The 19,579-nt window shown below is 43.3% G+C and overlaps 1 protein-coding gene across 2 annotated transcripts in view; it reads right to left on the bottom strand.

Moving 5' to 3' along the window:
- The window catches only part of LOC126355002 (low-density lipoprotein receptor-related protein 6), a 309,816-nt gene that overhangs the window by 102,333 nt on the left and 187,904 nt on the right, over positions 1–19,579 (bottom strand). The window lies entirely within an intron of this gene.

Genomic DNA, 19,579 nt, shown 5'->3' with positions numbered 1-19,579 from the left:
ATGCGTTCTATCAACCCATTCCTTCGTAAAGATTTGCCATGAACTTTTTCCTCAATTCTACTCCGTACTTCCTCATTCGTTATTCGATCAACGAATATTTCTCCATTCTTCTGTAGCAGCACATCTCAAAAGCTTACACTCTTTTTTTTTTTTGTCTGAACTGCTTACCAAGCACGTTTCACTCCAGCACATCACTTAAATTTTACTGTATGTTAAGAAATTCCTATTTTCAGAAATACTTTTCTTGTTATTGACAGTACGCATTTTTTATCCTCTCTACTTCGGCAGTTATTTTAATACCTAAACAGCAAAACTCGACTACTACTACTACTACTACTACTACTACTACTACTACTACTACTACTACTACTGTTAAGTGTCTCTTTTCCTAATCTAATTCACTCAGAGTCGCCTGATTTATCGATTACACTCTATTACCGTTGTTGTTCATTTTATAATCTCTCTCCAGCATTCTCCATTCCAGCCAACTGTTCTTTCAAGTCCTTTGCCGTCTTTGATACAATTAGACTGTCATCGGCAAACGTTACACATTTTTTTTTTTATTTCTTGTGGATGAACTTCAATTCCCTTTCCAAATTTTCTTTGGTTTCCTTTATTGTTACTGTTGAATAAGATTGGAGAGTGGCAACAACCCCTTCCCTTTCAGTTCCCTCGACTCTTATAACTGAAGCATGGATTCCGTACAACTTGTAAATAACCTTTCGCTCCCGTTATATTCTCCCTGCTACCTTCAGAATTTGAAAGAGTGTAGGCCAGTCAACACATAAGGTTCTCTAAAGCGTTAAGCTATACTCGTATGAACAGGTAAATGAAATATTAGCTGTTGATATAAAAAAGATAATATATAGAACAGTACTGGTCGCATAAAAACACTTTTATTGGTACTTTTATTATGTGACGTCGACATCAGCGAGCGGTATCCACTGTTCCTGCGCCGTCCCATCGTCTCCACGCGTCGTCACTGGCGTATGGCCGAAACCGGTCACCACTTATGAATAACAGTGTTTCTATGCGATTAATACTCTTCTATATAACATTTTATTACTAGTTCGTTGCTGTCACTGCCGCTCCTAATATGTTTACGAAGTTGGTCTAGAAATTCAGGAGCTTAAGAAATGTGTGTTCACTATAAAGGAAGATGACGGCGATGATGGCAATTTATGGACAGCGGACATATGCGTCTTTGGTGCCTTGAAAAGAAATAAATTTATCACAAAGAACACAGACAAAAATGTCGTTACTAATTTCTCAGTGTCAGTCTACTTATCTATGTATACCTCTGTACTTATGCAGGCCCTATATGTTAACTTAAAAGGGAAGTAAGAGAAGAAAAATAGATACTCAAAGCAGCTGACAAAGAGCAGGAAAGGGGTCCACAGAGTAAGGTGTTTCGTGAGCAGTCGATCCACACACTGTTACAGAAATACTACTCAGACACGCTCAGTGCGTGCTGCAGTAGGTGAGTAAGAAGGTGCCGCTAAGGCAAGATGGCACACGAGTAATCACAGAAGAAAAGCAGAATAAAGACGCTAACTCTTCCTCCGTGAACACCTGCGTCAGGTACACGGGCGGCTTAAGCCATAACTTGATACATGCGTGACGAAACTCAATTTGCACGCTAAAACTGGATGTGGGAGGGGGAGGTGTAAGGAATTACGGCGTTTAAGAACATCCAGTGCGGCCGTGGACAAGGCCGCTCGGGAGCGAGACGAGGGAGAAGAGGAGGAGAATGACAGTGTGAGAAGGGAAGCCAGAAACAAGGCGGCTGGCGCCCGCTCGGACACGGCGAGTGCGGCCGCACGCCGCCAAATTGAAAATTAACGCGCGGTGGCAGCCGGGCTAACGAGGCGTGGCCCGCCACGAGCCCGCACTACAGCTGACCGGTTATGAGGCGGCCGGCGCGAGCGCTTTCACGGGCACGCATGCGACACGCAAGCAGGCCGCTAGTCGTGCCTTACAATAGCACATTTAAAAATACGTTCCTTCCGAGAATCAGGGAACCTACAAAAAACAGCCATCACTCAGGCAAAGAAAGCAAGTGTGATGAAAGCTAATTATACTGGACCCGGCAGAATGAACTGTACGATATAAAAAGGACATAACTTCGAAACAAATTAACAAGTTTCTTGAAGCACAGCAGAAAAATATACTCCATTACATATCGTATAAGTCTGACTTTGTTTAGAACGTAACACCACACAGATGGTTGGCATCACGTTCCGTACATTCCTCCAAGCGAAAAGATTCCATCAAGATTCAGCGTCTTCAATAGGATTTCCTCCACCGTTGTACGTATTCTTTCCTGGAGTCCAGTCATAGTATGAGGGTGTGTAGTGTGCACGGTGGAGGATGGCTTCACAGTAACACCGTTTTGGATGAGTGTCCAGTGAGGGAGTATTTACTCTTCAAGAACCCCCACAAGAAGAAGTCAGCGGCAATCAAATCGGGCGACCGCGCTGGCCAATGAATGCCTTCAAATCTGTAAAACAACAGATCCGCAAAATGATGCCGCCAGAAATTCATGGAATCGTAGGCCGTACAAGCTGTTGCATTATCCTCTTGGAACCATATATGGTTATGGTTCATATGGCTCTGAGCACTATGGGGCTTAACATCTATGGTCATCAGTCCCCTAGAACTTAGAACTACTTAAATCTAACTAACCTAAGGACATCACACAACACCCAGTCATCACGAGGCAGAGAAAATCCCTAACCCCGCCGAGAATCGAACCCGGGAACCCGGGTGTGGGAAGCGAGAACGCTACCGCAGGACCACGAGCTGGGGACTGGAACCATATATCCTCGTTCAAACGTGGAAGACGTAAGTCATTTTACATCTGGAAACAGCGATAACTAGTAACCGTTACTAGACGGTCATGAAGGTTCTCAAAAAATATCGACCAATGATGCCAAACAAGCAACGCTGCACCCCACACAGTCACACGTTCACAGTCGCAGGGATTTCTTATGCAGCCGACGACGATTACCTTGGTTACGTGGCGCCCCCTACCTGTAATCAATATATTTCATAAAAGTTAGTGTATACCTCCCCATCCATGAAGAAGGTCCCCATCTTTACCAGAAAGGCGTGATTTTTAAGATATAAGAGCTGAGAGTACCCGAAAGCATTCCACAACGTTTCGGAATGTTCCACAATGATCCGGGATGTTCTGGAGTGTTCGGGAATAGTCTGTAACATTGTGGACCATTCCGAAGCCCTTTTGGTATGTTCTGGAATTTGCCACTGGTGGAGCTACCCATTGGTAGGATTTATAAAACAAGACCCGTCTTGGGTTCTAGCGCCAGTTTCTCATCAGTGACGAAGGGAGGAACCGAAGACGTGTTAAAAAGAGTGAATAAAACAAACAGAGAAGTATGAGTAGTCAAAGTGACATAGTGGCTGAATATAAATCGAAAATAAAGTGTGAAAAGAGTGTAAAGCGTACTTTTTGTATTTGTTAATAAGAAGTTGATTTGATTTATATTTCAGACAATTACCAAACGTAAAAGAGGAGGAGATTTTGCCAGCTCTGAAGCTAAACGGCGAAAACAAAAAAACCGCGAAAAAACTTAACAGACAAAGAGAGAGAATCACTTTTAAGTTCCAAATGAACGACACTAAGCACCGTGACAAGCTGAGGAACCACAAGAACAACGAAATGAACAGATTGACGAACCAAGAATCGCGACACAATCTTATAATAAAAAACTGCGAACTCATGCCAGACATGAAAATATCACCCTACGAGAAGCACGGAGGAGGAAGTAAACAGTACAACCTAACAAATGAAGCAGTCCACAACGGCTTCAGCTTTCAGAGACTGCAGCATTTGAGTACGAGTTGCGTTTGCGTACGAGCTCCAGAACAGTATAGAAAAATTGGCGGAAAGCCCAGGGGGTTGCCTTCTATGACGAGGGTACTGGGAAGTTGGTACAACTGTAAGACAAATGTCTAATTCGGAGCGGCTACTATGCTGAGAACTAGCTGGATGGTGTAGCCTACTGTTGCAAATAACACGTTTGATTTTCACAGTGGTTTTCATTTCGCAACCGATCGGACCTTACTTTCCGAACATCCCTCGTATTATATCTGCAAATATTGCTAATCTTTACGTGTTTGACAGTTTTATGTATATTGAGATCTATCCTTCCAAACTTCTGCTGTAGGCCACTTTGAAATGCCTAACAGGGAGTCCATAACACGTACCTAAATACATGTATATTGCATTTCCAGATTGGAGGAGGAGATTAGTGTTTAACGTCCCGTCGACAACGAGGTCATTAGAGACGGAGCGCAAGCTCGGGTGAGGGAAGGAAATCGGCCGTGCCCTTTCAAAGGAACCATCCCGGCATTGGCCTGAAGCGATTTAGGGAAATCACGGAAAACCTAAATCAGGATGGCCGGAAACGGGATTGAACCGTCGTCCTCCCGAATGCGGGTCCAGTGTGCTAACCACTGCGCCACCTCGCTCGGTTTTCCAGAATGACAAGTGAATATGCGGCGTAAATAAAATGAGATGCGTCTGGTGCAAAACACTTCTACATTTCAGTACGATTAAAAAAACAACAATAACTTATACATCAGAGCTGCTGCGGAAGATGGTCATGCAAACAAACAATCCAGTAATCAGATAAGTATTAGTGCTGTCCTGCTTGACACAATCACATCGATCAATATTTTGGCGCAATGTTGCAAAGCGACATGAAACAGACCGCGCATGTAAGGCCGATTATGGTGAAGGTAATTTTAGTTCCCCAGCGTAGGGAGTTTCGGTTCGTATCAGGCATGTGGACGTGGCCTTAAACCAGTCAGTCCACTGAAATTACAGGATGCCTCAGAACCAATCTCCATCCCAGAAGTCTACCCCCTTTGTTGCCGTTGGACCCCCACCCACATGACATATAGTGGCGGGAAGAACAGAATGGATGAAGGAGACTGAAAACGCAAAACACCTGATGTACAATTGCATACTTGCAACACGTCGCATGAAGCCAAGGAAAGTTTTTTGCAGTCAGCGTTACTATTAGACGTCATACCAGATGTCAGACGTGTTTTCATGTGGCAAGAAAGTGTTTCTAGCAATGAGGGCTTCATTGTAAGCGAAGAAATTAGCTGCGGTTACCATCTACATTAGATTACCTGGAGAACCCTCAACAGATGAAGAACAGGAGTCTCACGATGCATAACGAATTTGGTTATATGGATGTACGAAGAGGGCGCTACGTACAACTACGGAGCAACGCAGACACTTAACCACCTACTAATATGCCAAAACATGGATAACATGAATGAGACTATCTTCTGAAGATCTTTTAAATTCTGGAGAGGAAATGTGTGATGTCTTTCTTCCGGATACGGAAAAAGAAGGACGCGTACGGAACGCTTGTGTGGCCGATTCTTGAGAACCGCGAAGACAAGACAGAAGAAATCAGGGCTCGTATTATCGTCCTTCCCTCGCTCCATTTGCGAGTGGAAGAGCGGAGGGAATGACTAGAAGTGGTATAAGGTACCCTCCGCCATACACTGTATGATGGCTATTGGAGTATGTATGTAAATGTAGTGGTGACGACGACGACGTCGTTCATAGTAATGGTCATGATTATGGTAAGCGACAACACATGTAATATTGTTTCCGAGCATGTGACGAACATGCATGTATCGATTTATTAATCAATCACAGTTTTACGATCCTTACTCGAAAAGTAGGAGCCGTCTGCTTATATTTAAAGGTCGATTCACATCGGACACCACTGTAACAAGACAGAAATAGCGCAACGCAACGTCTTCGTCAACGGAATTGAGTTCACGCTATACAGATCAACAACACGCTGCTTCGTTTAACTCAGCACCGAACGGTTTCAGTGAGGCTATTAAAGACCAACGCTGACACAAGAAGTCTGAATGCAGTATCAGAATTTGGGCACTAGCAATGCTGAAGTTTACTAAGGCGAAAGTGAAATTCATAACGAATGTTCTTGCGCAAATAACCTCACCATTGGGCGCCCGTACGTTCCCAAACCACACTCTAATGTTCTTGACACAGGTTGTATAGTAAATTTCCCAAACTGCTGAGACGTCAAAGAATAGGATAAGTGTTGTCCAAACATTACAGAACACTAATATTCATTTGGTCGACCAAACACATACAAATACATGAACAATACTTTAAAGGCGACATGCAGAGGATTTCTGCAGTATCCATAACGTTTTGTCGTCTCTCAAAATACAACATAATGTGAAAAACTATAACATTTTTCTCCTAAAAAATGGTTCAAATGGCTCTGAGCACTATGGGACTTAACGTCTGAGGTCATGTCCCCTAGAACTTAGGACTACTTAAACATAACTAACCTAAGGACATCACACACATCCATGCCCGAGGCAGGATTCGAAGCTGAGACCGTAGCGGTCGCGCGGTTCCAGAGTGTAGTGGCTACAACCGCTCGCCCACATCGCCCGGCAATGGGGAGCTAGTGGATATGACTGAAAGGTAACTGTTGAAGGGATCCCGAAAACTAGCCGCAAAATTGGTTTCAGTGTTCTGGGTAAGGTAAGTATCCCGCACCAGCTCACGAATAAAAATTGAGGCAACAGATCGGTTGCTTAAAAGAAAAAAAGAACGCATCCAAAATGGCCGATCTCTCTTTTTCTTACAAAGTTTTTTTCCTTTTAGAATGTAAACGCAAAGGATCTGCACTTGCCTCCGCTATTTAAAGAAATGGATAGCTCGCTTTCGTCCATTTCTCGACCATACGGTGGTTATGTAAACACTTCTGACCCGGAAATGTATTGTCGAGCTTCAGTTGACGGCAATGCTGCCTAACATGTGCCTGCAGTTCTTGTGGCTGGCAATAATGCCATTCTCGTGTAAACGTACCGTTAGTCATTCTGTAACGGCAGTCTACGCGTAGCTCAGGGCGAAGCCATTTCCTCCTATGCAGCCGCTGCTGCTCACTCTTCAGGTCCAGACGCTCTTGGGACCTACGAAGCTACATGAAGGTGGAAGTATTTGAATGGTCCTTTCAAATGCAGACACACATAATACCAATGATCTGAGCGCAGGTACACGTGACGGTGGTAAATAACACCCCGCCACCTACGTAGCGCAACACGCGGACCGCACGCTGTTTTACAGCGGCGCTCCCCGTGGCGCAGGCGAGCGGGACAATGCGAAGAGGTTCCTGCGAGGCTGGGCGCTGCGGCCAGGGTGCGGCAGCGGCGGAGGACGAGGGCAGGTGTCAAGGTGGGCGCTGGGCTGGGGACGCGGCCTGGTGCTCCATCACCGCAGACGTTTACTGCCGCCGGGGGACCGGCCGCGGCCGCCTCCGCCTGGAATGCCTTGCCAGCCAGCCCTCTCCCACACGCCACCACCACTACCTTCCCGCCTGCCTGCCAGGCCACACTCGTTATCCAAACCACAGCACTCTACTACGCCACTACACTTAGCAGCTTCACATCTTGTCGATACTTACAACATGTGATCAGAAGTATCCGGACACCTGGCAGAAAATAACTTACAAGTTCGTGGCGCCCTCCATCGGTAATGCTAGAATTCAATATGGTGTTGGCCAACCCGTAGCCTTGATGACAACTTCCTCTCTCGCAGGTGTACGTTCAATCAGGTGCAGGAAGATTTCTTGGGGAATGGCAGCCCATTCTTCATGGAGTGCTGCACTGAGGAGTAGTGTCAATGTCGGTCGGCGAGGCCTGGCACGAAGTCGGCGTTCCAAAACATCCCAAAGGTATTCTACAGCATTTGGGTCAGGACTCTGTGCTGGCCAGTCCATTACAGTGATATTATTGCCGAGTAGCCACTCCGCCACAGGCCGTGCATTATGAACAGGTGCCCTGTTGGCGCTACACACGCTGGCACATGAAGTTCTTCAACGGGAATTCGTCATACCCACACCTGCCATCGGATCGCCACAATTTGTACCGTGATTCGTCACTCTGCACAATGTTTTCCCACAGTTCAATTGCCCAATGTTTACGGTCCTTACACCAATCGTGGCTCCGTTTGACATTTACCGGCGTGATGTGTAGCTCGCGAGCAGCCGCTCGACCATGACATCCAAGTTTTCTCACCTCTCGCCTGTCATGGTACAGAGTGTCCCACTCAAACCTCTCTGATTTCAAGAACCCATGAGAGAAACCACAGAACATACGGCAACGAAAAGTGCACCACATTGTAGAGCATCTCAAAGAAAATACATCCCGCGTCAGAAGTGCCAAGTATCGTTGCCAGAGTGCAGCATGGTCGCATGAAGTGAAAATGGCGACTCCACAGCAGCGCGCGCAACCAGTAGTGTGGTTTCCAGAAACGAACTCGCCGATTACTGTGCAAAAGAAATTATCGCCGTGTGTATGAATGTGATCCACCTGTTGTGAACCAATTAAGGAATGGTATAGGAAGTTTCTGGTAACAGGACGGTTACTGAAACATTCTGGCGGTGCACGTTACTGAGTTTCAGAAGAGACAGTAGAGGACATCAGTCAAACGTTTCTCAGAAGATGACGTAAGTCAATTCGTCAAGAATCTAGGCAATTTGATGTACCTCGATCAACATTGCATCGTCTAGTTCACCAGCGTCTTCCTATGTGTGCTTACAAAGTGCAAATTGCGCTATATCTGACGCCGAACGACAAACCACGCCGACAACAATTTGCTGTGGAATACTGCACCTGGAACGATGTTTATTTTCAGATGAGAAAACCTTTCATGTATTAGGAAGGGTTAATAGGCATAATGTTCGGATTTGGGGTTCACAAAATCCGCACGTTGTCATTGAACATGTTCGTGGTAGCCCTAAACTATACGTCTGGTGTGGGCTAATGCACGACACGACTGTTGGACCGTTCTTCTTTGCGTGAGAAACAGTGAATGAGTCAGTGTAACTGGACATGTTGGAGCAGTTTATGTACCCTCAGATGCAAGACTTGCAACCCAACATCATTGTTCAACAAAATGGAGCTCCGCCGTATTGGTCAACGGCTGTTGGCAAGTTCCTGGATAGGAAATTTCCCAATCGTTGCGTCGGACGAGGAGGACCAATTGCCTGGCCACTACATTCACCCGACATTACGCCGCTTGATTTCTTCATGTGGGAATTCGTGAAGGGCCGCGTGTAAGCGACCAAAGTGGACGATATTCCTACGTTGTGACATCGTATCACTAATGGGATTGCAACAATAACAGAGGAAATGTTACAAAGAACTTGGCAAGAAATTGAATACAGATTCGATAGTCTTAGTGCTACAAATGGTTCACATGTAGAGGTGTGCTGATGATAAATAAATAAATTCTTTGAGATGCTCTACAATATGGTGCATTTTTCATTCTAGTATCTACTGTGGTTTTCTTCCTGGGTCTTTGAAATCAAGGACGTTTGAGTGGGACACCCTGTACTTGCACCTGATCACCTGACCTCGGTTCGAAGTCCGTGAGTTCCGCGGAGCGCCCTATTCTACTCTCTCGCGATGTCTAATGACTACAAAGGTCGCTGGTATGGAGTACCTGGCAGTAGGTGGCAGCACAATGCACCTAATATGATAAACGTATTTTTTTTTTTTTGGGGGGGGGGGGGGGGGAGGTTCCGGATACTTTTGATCACATAGTGTACATGTAGTAGTGTGCAAGTGGAGGGCGATTCACACTAGACGTCAGCAGAACGTAACGACATAGAGCTCCTGTATAATAGGCTGAATCGTCCGCCATGTTTTCCCGCAACTCTCAGCGTTCGGCTATGTTCACCTTGTGGGTTTTTAACTTGTTCACGCAAATTTTTACAATATTTATCAAATATTTTACACCGCATGTATGAACTGCACCGAAGAGTGCAGAGACGTCTTTTTCATATGACAGAAAAATTGAAATGTACTATTACACAGCTATAGAAATGTTGACTTGAAACTTGAGTGGTAGTTGGTAAATATTAAATGTAGTGAGTTAAGAGCTCGGTAACAATGTCTTCAAATATGAGCATTATGCAGTAACAACCTGTGCCTATTTATCAGTTTTTTTCCTATAAAGTCACTTGCAAAAGTTGTTTTTATTTTTCACTCATAAGTACGTATGTTCAGAAAAGCGGCCTTTTTATTGAACAGGGGGCGAATTGTCTCATGCATGAATTAAGCCCTAGAGGTATGTTCATATAGGCCTATTACCCAAAAGTAACATTTTATGTTATTTTTTGTCCAGTACGTTAAATTAGTTCTTACCCAGTATGGAGATCTGAGTAACCAAACACCAAATGTAAATTTTGTTTATCTGGAATTCATGATTTTATTAAATAACTTTAGCATTACCACAAAAATAGACAGAAACTTTGCCGCTTCTCGAGTTCTGCTCAAAACTTTAGTCTCTGAAGGTTATGTTACTTGTGTAGGCCCCCGCCCCCCTCACAATGACCAGTCTGCTATAAAATGTCGTAATTATCACTCGTTCTACCGTAACTGTACAAGAAATGGGGTTAAATATTATTCAGTTGGTGTATATGTGATTATCATAACGACCTATAAATATACTACAATAAATGTTACTCTCCACTTTGCGAATTTTGAAAATATCTCAGGAATCGGAAAATTTTAAGACGAAGTGCTTCAGTGTTGTTTTCGACTGGAGGAAGAAACGCTGTTGTATACAACTGATTTCATGATTATCACTACATTTTTTAAATATAGGAGTATTTGCAGTACACAATTGAGCGCCCGGTCCTGATTCCCAGTTGTCTCTGAGGTAATTTATGGCCCATTTTTCTTCATTCACGATTACCTACAAATCCAAACATCCGAAAACCATTTTTGCAATGGTTAGTGCATTTTACAGCTATAATTCTCGAATACACAATTCCAGAGGAATCACTGAAAGCAGTTACTTCCATAAAACGTAGAAAAAATATATAATGCATACGAAGCTATCTGAAATGGAACGACCACTTAAAATTTATGGCTGGGAGGGCAGATTCAAAACTCGTTCCACCAAAATTTGGAATACTTCTCGACAGCTTGGGATCCGCACCAGATAGCAGTGATAGAGTGCACACAGAAGATACGAGGATGAGCAGCATGTTTCATTACGCCGGAGAAGTTCGGTTAACTCCAGAGACAGACGCTGCAATACAGGCGTTCTGCATCACCGTATCGTCTAGTGTTAAAATTTCGAGGGCGCAAACTCCTAGAATATTCAACCATTATATAGCTTTTTCCTGCGCTAAAGTCCACGAAGATAAAACTAGATCTCTGAGGCCACTCGGAGACTTACTAGAAATCTCTTTTCCCGCGGCTGGAAAAGGAAAGGGGGAAATGACAGCGGCGCACGAAGTGCCCTCCGCCACACACAGTAAGGTGGCTATCAGAGTATAGACGTAGATGTGGAATTACCCATTTCATTTGGTTCCTGAAGTCTCTACGTGTGGGCGCATGCTTCGATACCAGAAGTCAACACTGGTGTAAAGTAGCAGCTGAACATAAACGATTACGGTTTACCCAGAATCGTGTCGTCCTCCATAAAACGGTTCCCACTCGGTAAAATTGAGTACCTTTTTGCACTCAATTGGTATCTCCCGTCTAATCGAATTACTCCTGGGGATTACACTTCCGTGTTATGGAACACTGTGTACAAAATCTGGCTCGTGGTCTCATAGTTTTACACTAGCGGAATGTCAATCTCTCTTGACTGCCATCACCACTGTCTCGGTTTCGCTGTGGAGGTTGTAGTTCTGGAATTGGGATTTACAAATATTGGGTCTGGTCTGAATTACCTCTTCTGTTTCAACCCAAATCACGACACCGGCAAAGGTAACTGCATTAAGCTCACCAAAACTTTACTGATAAAGTTTACCAAAAACATCTGTTATAAAGTTCGCTTTGGCAATTGCTTTCGTACGGTTAGCTGCTGAGAGGTGAAACAATTGAAGTGAGTTCCAAACATTTCAAAACATCAACGTGTTTTTACTAATGAATATGTAGACATACCAACATATCAAACTATATTGATCGGTCAACACGCAGTAGAGCCTGTTTACATTATCCATTGATGAATTCTTTTCTTAAGTATCACATGTCGGCATTCTCCTTCTTCAATAAATCTGACTTGTTCGCCGTTAATGAAAATTGCTTTATCAATTTGTCTTCTTATTTATATACAGTATAGGTTGCTTATCTGCCCAGTTATTCTAAAAGTTAAATCATTTTTCGTTTTCAGATATCATGTGGGAGAACACTCGGTGCAAAAATGTCCAAATCGTTATAGAAAATTTACACTAGGTTACAGAAACAAATAATAAAAATAAAATAAAGACTATGAAGATGCAAAAGCGAGAAAGCCACTAGTATACCGTGAGAGGGGGCGGTGAAATGGGTTAACTTCCCATGTTAGCAAATGACGATGACGCCGCCGTCAGCCGTCCCCCCCCCCCCCCAAAAAAAAAAAAAACCATTGACGTTAAAGCTTTATGTCTTTGTTCCACGCCACACATTCTAGCCGTTACAATTGTAAGAGATCCTACAAGCACTGAAGCAGATGAGGCGTCGTCGAGGCAAAAAGTTTCTTATCTGCTTCTATTCACTTACTGCCCTACAAACATTGCGGGAAATGCACCCAGCCGAGGAACCGAACCAATTAACACCAGACAAACTGCTCTTCTTCAACAGCAGGCGAAGCCGGTATCATTCCTCTGCGTACCAGTGCATTTAAGAATTTGAAGAAATGAGCAAGTAAACGTGACAGCCAGCGATGCCGGCAGAAAATCCAATGTGACTACGTACCACGCTCTGCAGGCTGTCATTTCATTGTTATGTCAAAAAGTCATTCAACTGTGGGAGGAGGTAGGGCACGGCATGAGAAACAACAAGCTGCTGTCGTTGAAGCAACCAACCGCCCACAGAGCACCTCACACCGCCCACTACGACGGGATGAAGTCAGACTGTCCAGTCTCCGAGCAGTACACTGTCTATCAACGCATCGCTTCGTATTTCGGCAGGAAGATCCCCGAGTCTGAGCTGCCTGCGGCGTGCGAATGCCCATACACAACTTCTTAATAGAATGCCTACGTTGTGCGGACCAGAGGACTGTTGCTACGGTTTGAATCTGCCCCCTGCTTAGCTAACGATGGGGGGGTCAACAAAGCTTTCAGAATTTTGTGTACCATCTGGACTCCAGATTTGGGTGTGTGTGTGCGTGTGTGTGTGAGAGAGAGAGAGAGAGAGAGAGAGAGAGAGAGAGAGAGAGAGAGAGAGAGAGAGAGAGAGAGAGAGGTTGGGGGGGGGGGGAGCAGCTAATTACCTATACCAAACGGATGGATCAATACAAGTCATCTATGAACGTAAGGACACTGCCGTATCATTGTGATCGGGAACTGTAGCTGACAACTTTCCTTCCTCTAAATACGAAACTTCCTTCCATTACTAGTACTCGACCTGTTACCACAGAATCTGGTAGAACTGTGTCACCGCTATTTCAGACATGAACACGGATTTTCTTATGCTCCTCTGGGTATAACATAATAACACAGTAAAGGGCGCTGTCGTTTCTGGCAAATAAAAATGGTACACCACAATGTGAAGGTGTTCTGTGTGGGGGCAAGTACAGAAAGGAGAAGTAATATAGTTTATTCTATGATCAACGAACTATTATGTTTGAACCTTGAACAAAAGTTCCGAAATGTAACAAAGACAGTTAATCTACTTCTACGGAAACGGAGGTTTCATATTTTTAAAAAGAAAATTCCTTATGTATGCTGAGAAAGATAAAGTATTAATACGTTCGTTTCAAGGAGACTTGCATCATAAAGAAAGCAGCAGTTGTTATCCAATATTGATATGATAACCAAGTTTTTCAAACCATGGGCGACGGAATGTTCCTAGGAATATGACACTATTCGAATACTGAGATGAAGGAAATCAGCAACCGTGTCAATTTAATGGCGCAGAACAACGTTGAAAATTAAATCTTGGCGGAACAGATCGTAGAGGAAGAAATGTAACAGTAGAAGAAATGGCAGGAAATTACTGCAAGAAGAGCAGGGCAAAAGAAAACAGCCTGACTCAGGCAGAGTGGACTAATTTGCCACTCGAATGAACTCGAGCAAAGAAAGTGAAGGCCGTCGAATTAGCGAAGAAACAAAATGGTCAGACCGTTTCAGCAGTTCAAAGAAGGGGTACCCGCACGATAAAAGGTGAAACCACTGTGGCTTCAACTCTAAACTCATCGAGATATGCATCTTAAGTCTAACAATGGATCTTTTCTTGTTTCCTCTATTCACCTAGGGTTGTCAGGTTTTTCCTACTTGGTACTGTGCCATAAAATTCAACATTTTAGTTACGAGTAGTAAGGTGCGGTGTGCAGGGTCGTCACTCCCGCCACTCAAAGTCAAAATCAACTTTGCAAACGCGTGACTTGTAATGTCACTGAGAAAAAAAAATCCTCTAGTGCAAAGAGAGTTGCGGAAAAAAGCCAAGACATGTGAATATTAATATCACTACGGGTAAAACAAAACTCAGCGTCTACACTTAAACAACTCTGCAACTCACATTTAAGTGCTCGCAGACAGTACATCTAATCACTTTCACATCTCTCAGTGCGAATTCTGATTTCTCTGACGTTACTACGATGATCATCCCTACGTAGGTGGATATCAACAAAATATTTTCGCATTCAGGGGAGGTGAAAAGATCTTGCAGCTATGAAGAACGGCGTTGTTTTAATAACCGCCACCCCAAACTCGTGTATCATACCCGCGATACTCTCTCCCCTATTTCGCGAATGGACAAAACGAGCTGCCCTTCTCTGAACACTCTCGATGTCCTCCGTCAATCCTGGCTGGTAAGGATGCCATCGAGCACAGCAATACTCTAGCAGAGGACGGCCAAGTGTAGTGTAGGCAGTTTTTTTAGTGGATTTGTTGCATCTTCTAAGTGTTCTGCCAGTAGAAAGCGATCTTTGATTCACCTTCCCCACACCATTATCTATGTCATCGTCCCAAGTTACGTTGCTCATATTTGTTACCCCTCAGTGTTTAACTGCATGAACAATCTCCATAATTTTTTTTTTTTTTTGAAATTTGTGGTAAGGTCTTGTGGAACCAAACTTCTGAAGTCATCGGTCCCTAAACTTACACACTACATAATCTAACTTAACTTATGCTAAGGACAACTCACACCAATGCCCGAGGGAGGTTCAAAATGGCTCTGAGCACTATGTGATTTAACTTCTGAGGTCATCAGTTGCCTAGCACTTAGAACTAATTAAACCTAACTAACCTACGGACATCACACACATCGATGCCCGAGGCAGGATTCGAACCTGCGACCGTAGCGGTCGCTCGGTTACAGACTGCAGCGCCTAGAACAACCTTCATATTTGTGTTATTTATAGTTCAACCAAAATTTAACGGTTTACTTCTAGTAATCATGGTGAGGTCTCACAATTTTAATTATTTTGAATCAATTGCCACTTTCCGCATCTTACAGATACCTCGTCTGAATAATTTTGCAGTTGATCTGATGAGTTTGCTAAACGGTAAACGACAGCATCATCTGCAAAAATCTAAGAAGGCTGCTCAGATTGTCTTCCCAATCATTTATGCATATTAGGAAAAGCAAAAGGTCTGTAACACTGCGTTGGGGAACGCCAGATATCACTTCTGTTTTACTCGAGGACTTTCCGTCAATCACTACGCACTGTGAACTCTCTGACAAGAAATCACAAATCCAGTACAAAAATTCATGAATTCAATCGCGAAACGGATATACTCCATAGGCATGCAATCTGATTAGAAGACACTTGTAAGGAATGGTATGAAAAGCCATGTAGAAAACCAGCCTTCCAGAAGGCCTAACAATTCTCTTAGTTGTTATACAGCAGGAGCGGTTGAAATAGTGTCGCTGGTCAGTATAACGGGATAAGCGATAAAATGGATGCTTTAACACATCATTGTTAAAAAAGCTATTCGTGAAACAACACAACTGTACCGTAACCCCCCCCCCCTTCCCTCTCTCTCTCTCTCTCTCTCTCTCTCTCTCTCTCTCTCTCTCTCTCTCTCTCTCACACACACACACACACACTGCAAATGGACACCGTATGTCCACTTGCGCAAGTTTTGCAATTTGTTTATTACAGTCACACGTAAAAACGTACAAAATACTGTATAATCCGCTGCGAAAATTCAGATTATACGATAAATGGTGAATTTTTTAACTCTGAAGAGAGATAGGAATAAAACAAATTCCACTTATCCTAGACATTTCGAGCCGTTTGAAATAATCTTGGCTTTATGTTATGAATTCCTTCTGTATTTTGTTGCAAGTACTCTTCAATCACTTCCACATCTTCAGCAAACTGCCACTTTTGGCCCCGATATGAGATGTACTTCATCAAAAACAAAATACTTTCACAGAAAAAAACTGACCTTTGGAAACTACAAACACAGTTTTGAACTACTGAGGGATTACAATTCAGATAGTTCATTTTCAGAATACATTATTAAAGAAGGCCAAGGAACTTTTATTGAATATTGTATTACACTACTAAGTGACAGGTCCAAGCAACCTTTACTGAATGCCGCAGAACACTCCCAAAGTGACATAGATAAATTACACTATGGTTCAACTTCGTCAGTAAGTCCCTTAAACAACGGTCGGAACGTTCTCCACCAATCGTTCAGTTCCTCGACTACAGAAATCCGCTCCTTTGTCACGGCGACATTCGAAATCGTCCTCATCGTTGGAAAATCTCTTTCCCTTCACATGTTCTCTCAGCTTGCCGGAAAAGAGAGAGAGAGAATCAGCAGGGTGCACGATCTGGAGTTTTCTCCTACCTTAGCCAAATTGTTATCATTTCAATATGGATGGAGGAGGCAGATTTGATCCATATACTACAAGAATTTCACTGTGAATCCAGGCGCTGTTTGCTTGTTTTGCCCACTACAATCGTACTGTCCCACGTAGGTAGACGTATTAATAACTTAGAGTATGTTTCCCGTTGCAGCGCCGTTTCAGTTTCGCACTCTGATAAGTCTGTTGTTATGCGTACCGCAACAGTAAATGCAACATATATGCAGGAAGCCCACAACATATACACTACTCTGACAGTGAGCCACTCCTGTTGCGCTATGGTCTTACCTTGGGACGACATGTGTATCTTTACCTTACTTTCAGAAGTCCCTACGTATTATCGATCTTATGGACCTTGCGTATTGTTGGTTTACTGAATGCTATTATTCGGCCTACAACAAACAAAGAGAAAATTTATGGAATATTCTGTCGGTTCTTGGAGGAACATAGACATATTAATAACTTCAAAACACAGTATTAATGTTCCACAATAGTATTTATTTAATAGTTCATTACGAATCGGCTTTCGGCTTCTTAGACGCTCATCAGATAACTTAATAATATTAAAGTTATTTGACGACGGCCAAAGAAGCTGAAAGCTGCAACTATTTGTTAGCTTGGCCCACTACTGCTCTTGCATGTTAATATCTGCAGTTTTATTTGAATCATGATGCAGAGTTAGCCCTGTTTGTAGATGATACAAACGTTGTTGTGAAGACGAGCTAAGGAGTATCAACCGGGAAAATGGTGTGTTTTGTGCAAGTTACTGACCTGTTTTGCACAAATGGTCTATCTTTAAATAAATAAATAAGCTCATTCAGTTTTTTACTGTCAAAAATATCCGATCTCCTATTAACCTAGAATAGCAAGAAGACATAAGAAGATAGAAAGTTCTCATTTGTTACATGTGTATGCTGAGGAATATTTGAAGTTGAAAAACCCTACATAGCATGAACGCTAAAAAGTTTCGATTCGACTATTTTTGCCATAAGAATAATCGGAAACTTCGGAGATATGTAAGTCAGTAAGCTAAGATATTGTGCATATTTTTACTACTGAGGTCTTATGGGATAATATTCTGGGGTAAGTCTCAACTTAGCTAGAAAGTAGTCATTGCAGAAAAGAAAATAATGACAATTATGTGTAAGGTGTTTAGGTGCATAGATTGAAGATTTTTCTCCTTACCAAATCCCCCTGTACCATAGACGAATTTATTCTTAAATAAAAATGCTTAGGTATTTCTACACAGAAACCTGTAGATGGCAATCACACACACATTACGCATGATAGTGAATATGAAGTACAACGAAATTTTATTGCCTACTTCAGTTATTTTCCTCATATAATGGCAATGCATTGGCTTTGTCCTCGCAAGCTGCATGCTTCGGGGCGTCAAGGGAGTCCTACACTGGTGTACGAACCGTTCTGGGAATTTCTTTTCCGTGACGGCAAGTTTCCGCCTTACCCAGGTTCCGGCTTTAAGAGGATTCAAGGTCCCTAAATCTTTGTTTCGGAAAGACTTTCTGTGGCTATCTTTGTAACGGTAATGCGGAAAGGCCACCTGTGGACTATCTGGCAAAGCCTGCGAGTCCGGCCGAACTCTGGAAACAGCACAATGTTCTTCCGGCCGTGAGGGGAATCGCTTTGTCTGCGGGCAGCTGTGGCGCGGCGCGGCGCGGCCCGTCCAGCGGGAAGCCGTCGTGCAGGGGCAAGTTAGAAGACGACGCGTGCCTTGGTCAATAGGGTCAAGCCGGCCAGCATCTCTCGCCCTCCAAGGCATCCATCGTCCGGAACACAACTAGCATTTTGAAGCTCTGTGGCCGTCTTATCAATCTGTTTATTCCGTGACCTGTTAGCAACAAGTTAACTGGACCAAAAATCTATCACAGTAAAGCAACCTGCGCAAGAATGCAATAACTAGCGGAACTCGTGATCCAGTAAGCGTGACTCAGTTGTCACTACCGTTGTTTTATGCAACGGAAATGTTATATCTGGCCATCAAAAACCATGCGCGAGATTTGCATAATCTCTCGCTTGCTTTGAGCAAACTATTAGTTTTAAAGGAAAAAAAATAAGGGCGCCTTTTTGTAGGAAATTTACAGTAGTTAAATTTTGTACTGGGACCCGTTTTGCTACAGGCCGCAGTTTTCAATTTGTTCAAGAAAAACGTAGAAACTGACATAAAACGCACCCCTATTCCCATACTCAACCTCCACCGATCAGAATTTCTAGTATGTTGTTCGTGGCATTCCCTCCTATCACTGTACAAATATTTGCAACTGCGTGAATTATTTCCCGCATTCGATCATTTTTGGCCTTCATTTACTGGCCATATTACGCTACCGACTTAGTCAAGCACTTACAAATTGTAAAATAAAAACATTTTAGTGACTTTTAATAGCATAAAACAAACAATTATAGCGTTGTCTTAATCAGGCCTTCTGACTACGAAACTGCTGTGATTACAGGGGTCAAATTTGGATCTGTCAGCGTAATTTATCACAAACTTTACAAAAGTCGTTTTTCTTTCATTACCTCAGAAGTGAAGTCCCATAGTGCTCAGAACCATTTGAACCATTTGAACCAATAAAGCCCATCTATTGCGAGTGTTCCGGTTTTCAAAATTTTACGGAGCGAAAGTACCATCGTCAAGGACAGTCGACCGATTTTATCCATAACAATATATCTTCACTGGTCTTGTGCGGGGCATGAAGCCATTACGCAT

The sequence above is a fragment of the Schistocerca gregaria genome, chromosome 3 (assembly GCF_023897955.1).
Source record: "Schistocerca gregaria isolate iqSchGreg1 chromosome 3, iqSchGreg1.2, whole genome shotgun sequence".
Taxonomy (NCBI): Eukaryota; Metazoa; Arthropoda; class Insecta; order Orthoptera; family Acrididae; genus Schistocerca; species Schistocerca gregaria.
Note: the sequence above shows the minus strand (reverse complement) of the source record. Positions and strands in the feature narration are given on the sequence as shown.